Source organism: Aedes albopictus, unplaced genomic scaffold (genome assembly GCF_035046485.1).
Source record: "Aedes albopictus strain Foshan unplaced genomic scaffold, AalbF5 HiC_scaffold_216, whole genome shotgun sequence".
Taxonomy (NCBI): Eukaryota; Metazoa; Arthropoda; class Insecta; order Diptera; family Culicidae; genus Aedes; species Aedes albopictus.
In genome coordinates, this window is record NW_026916998.1 from 45,237 (window position 1) to 50,000 (window position 4,764).

Below are 4,764 nucleotides of genomic sequence, written 5' to 3' on the forward strand. Positions count from 1 at the left end.
TTCTCGAATTTGTTTCTGCATTGGTCGTGCTCATTAATTCATATCCGAAAGCATTCTTCGTTCTTTGTTGTATTGACTTGAAAGTTTCATTGGTGAAATTCCTAGAGGGGGCTACAGTGTTATTTTCAGTATCCAAATAAGCTCTACCATGAAAATTGAAGATTTTCTAGGGAGGGCTTATGTGTTTCTAGGGGGGTCTAAGCCCCCTCTAGCCACCCCTTATTTACGCCAATGAAAGTTCTAATACCAAAACTTGACCAATCAAGGGCACAAATATTTTCTAAGCTGAGTTGAAATGTTGCCTGTTGCATCTACCCTGATCGTTCGATTGATCGTTAGCTCTTATGCGCAATTCTGACATCCGACATAACTGCTCCAGTCCTCTCCTCAGGATGGCCACTCAAAATTTTATTTTTTTGTAACAGTTTTCCAGTTTCAAAACGGCAAATTCAGTTACAGAGTAGTCATAACCAAAACGAAGGGCGACGGAAACGTTGTTCCCGCAATAGCGAAGTCGCTTAAGTTGAACAATGCTCCGGGTCCAGACTGTATCTCGGCAGTAGCCATTAAGACGGCCATTAAAGGCTTGCTCTGAAATGTTCTCAGAATGACTATTCAGATGTGCCAAGACAGAGGCGAATTTCCGGAGAGATGGACAATGCAACGATGCAAAGGTCACTCGGCAAGCCTCGTTGGATAAATGTACGACTCGTGCTGTAAAAATCATCATTTTGCAACTCGTTACATAAATAACTATTAAGTTGATTACTCATAATTGAATTTTTAAATTCAAAATAAAATTGTTGATAGTCCAAGTAGGTACATCTCTCATGGGTTGCGGTGATCGGTTGTTTCGTTGGAGTTCTCGCAACATGTCGGGCCTTCTTTCTTATTTCTCACATGTCCAAATGACGTGATCAATGTCTCCGTAATCCATGGCGCATTCACAAACGCTGGAGTTGACTATATGCACTCTTAAAAGAGATGCGTTTTGCGTGTAATGGTTCGAAATCAGACGCGACATATTTTCAATAAATATACCTATTAGAGTGGGTCAACGTTGTATGGAGAAACTTTAAATTTGATCGTATCAACCCGGAACAAAGCTTTTTCAATCCATATTAGCGTCCGAAACAACTGTGCAAAATTTGGGAGCGAATGGTTGCGTCCCCGTATTCCGCATTGCGATTAAAATTTGTATGGAAGTTAGTATAAGAAAACGTACTTTTTTGCATTTTTCTCATAAATTGAAATTTTTCGTCTAAAACAATCCAACCAATGTCGTTAAAGTATAGCCTAGGATATGCCGAAAAACTTTGCCGAAGACCGCAAAGTGATCCGACGCATGTGAAAAAAGTTATTCGCCTTGAAAGTTACACCAAAAATTAAGATTTTATTATTGATGTTATTCCTTTACATGTTAACTGTTAAGCACCACCGGGCAATCTGTACGTTATAACTTTTTTCACAAGTGTCGGATCACTTTGCGGTCTTCGGCAAAGTTTTTCGGCATATCCTAGGGTATACTTTAACGTCATTGGTTGGATTGTTTTAGACGAAAAATTTCAATTTATGAGAAAAATGCAAAAAAGTACGTTTTCCCATACAAAATTCCATACAAATTTCAATCGCAATGCGGAATACGGGGAAGCAACCAATCGCTCCCAAATTTTGCACAGTTACTTTGTAAGCTAAAATGAGTCGAAAAAGCTTTGTTCCGAAAAATCGACTTTGTTGACCCAGTCTAATACCTATATATATATATATATATATATATATATATATATATATATATATATATATATATATATATATATATATATATATATATATATATATATATATATATATATATATATATATATAGGGTATTGGTTCCCTTATTAAGCATGTGGCTCCCATTTTCATCCTACTGAAAACAAAGGAATGAAGCGTTGCTAGTTTTGTTTCTTATTTTAGTATTTTTTGTTAGAAGTGAGCACGCTTGAAACCAAAAAGAACGGAATCAATCGGTGCCGTAATAGCTTGTTTTCGAATAGGATGAACATGGGAGCGTGAGATTAACGATGGCACTCGTACCCTATATATGATTTGAATTGTAAACTCCAAATCCACAACTATCCGCCTCTAGAGATCCATCAGTAAAAAACATTGCATCCACGTTGATAGTTGATAAAGCCTCCATATAGGGAATCGCGCCACTTGGGCGATGGCTTCTATATTCGTGTGTTTTCCACTATAACTTAGTCAAATTTGAATCAATTGACACAACTTTTGGAATGTGGTGAGATAGGTATAGTATCAACCCGTGTACAACATTTCAAGTCAATTTGTTCAAAATTGACTGAGTTATAGTGGCAAACAAATGAATATAGAAGCCACCGCCCAAGTGGCGCGATACCCTATGACTGTTTTACCTGAACTGGCAATAAAGGTTTTGGAAGGTTGGTTTGCCAAATTCTGAACAAGAGAGGTATTGACATTCAATTGACAGAGGCGCGGTGGAACATTGTAATCGTAAAAGTTATCTAAGTGGGGGGATGTTGGTAACACGAGACACTCTCTGTATGATCGGAGAAAGCTCGATTGTGGGTGGATTCTAAACAGTTCATCTAATTGTGTCATCAATTTTGTAGATGCTATATTAAATTTCTGCAATTTAATTTAATGAAACGAATGTTCAAGGAAACACACCAGCTGAAGTGATAGCAGACTGGGTGTGAGTAGAGTCTCAAGGAACATTCACTCATATTCAGCTATAATAACCTGCTGCGAAAACAAAAATAAATTGAAGTGCGAGGTGCAATCATGTTTATTTGTCGCATCTCAACGCATTTATAACACACAAGCTATTCTTAAAATTTTTGCAACTTGGGATTGGAACTCGTGATCTCCCAATCACCCGTCGCATGCCTTGCCAATTACGCCATCCTGGAATTGGTAAGTTGCTCGCTGTGAGTGTAACATCTTCGCAATGCTGCGAGAGATCAATTTTCAGATTTATGGAAGGTTCTCGGGAAGGTTGAAAATATTTATTAAAAAAAAGTTGTGAAGATGACTGCAACTTTGAAATTGCTACGAAAATTATCAAATGTTTCGAATATTTTGCATTGGTGTGCAACAAACATCAATACATATTTAATAATGAGGAACGTTCCAGTACTGCTCTATTAAAATCACTTTGACTTGTTGTTCAATCGAAAAGTGATATTCGAACAAATATATCATAAACCCGGTTAAATAGCTTACTGTTAAGCCATTATTAAACGTTCCCACAATAGCTGAAGTATTAACATCGCAAGCATTTGTTCAACTTATGTAGACCACAATAATCGGCTATCGGAAACTGTGGAACATAAGCTTTTTAACGCGTAGAAAAAAGTTCTTCAGCTTATATTAAAGCTAGTAAGGGTAAACCGAACAAACAAAAATTGCTGACGTTTGTTAAGCTTATAATTAAATTGCTGTTCACATACGTGCCACATGTTGCATTTTGGCTTATTTACAATGTAAATAGCATCATTTCAGCTTATTATTCAGCATTTGGTTTTGTTCAGCTGCGGATGTTATAAACCAACAATAGTTCGACATGTATGCTTATTAATGACTTTGAATTGTTCCTTGGGGTTCAGCAAACCTAGGCAGATTCTTAAACACCTGAACTGAATTGTTTCGAGTTTAATAAAATGTGTCTTAGCTGTCATGTGAAAAACGAATAAGCCATATTCAATTACCGATAGAATCGTTGTCTTATACAATTTTATCATATCCGATGAGTGCGGGCGGACATCCACCATGTTCCTGCTATGATACGTAAAAAAATTATACGCCGTTGACATTTCCGCACAACATAAATATTGAACATGTGTTATTTCTCCAGTATTTAACACTGATTAGTGGAATTCGTCGTCGTAGAGCATATTCGCGCTACCGTCATTTCTATCTTCGCCCCATGCACATCCATGGGCATTAAAATTTCCTAGAATAAATACTGGATGATGAAGGGATGTGACTAGTCTTCTTAAAACACTCGAGTTCAAGTTCGATGATGGAGAAATATACACGGAAGCTGTTTGATTTTCAATTACAATCTCAACAGAAACGACTTCAATTGGACTCAGATTTGGTAGATTTATACGATGGAAACGATAGCAGTTCTTTAAGGCTCAAGCATTCGTCATCATTTTTTGGTAATAAAAAAGCAGTTTTTCATTTTTAATCAAAACAATGAAAACGAAAAAGTATTCAATGTATTACATTCCTCATGTAGAATGCAGTGAATCTATTTTCGTGGCAAAATTGTTTGATTTGAACGAAAAAACTGCTTTCAAATGTTTGATGATGACGATGATTTCAATGACGAATGGTTCAACGTTAACCCTAACCAGTGAATCAAAATTCAACCATCACGCAACAACAACGACAATGTCGCAACCTGAATTCGTTACGACATTCTACCAAATGCGACATAGGTTTGTCCCAACTTGTCCAGAATAGGATAAAGATCATGCAGCACGAGTTTAGAGATTTTTAAGCCTTGCTCTGTGATTTTCGAGCGCTAACTTCGAGTCGGTAAGCACTGCAACGCTGTTGAAGATGTGTCATCAAAAAGTTTCGATTTTAGGTTGGTAAAAATTGAACATTCACGAGTTGAAAAGTACGCAACAAGTTCAGCTTCCGTCTTGTCTGCAACAAAAATGTTGGAGATCATGTCATTATCTGTTACCAGTTGGGATAAAGAGTAATCGCTGCGCCTTCTTTGTT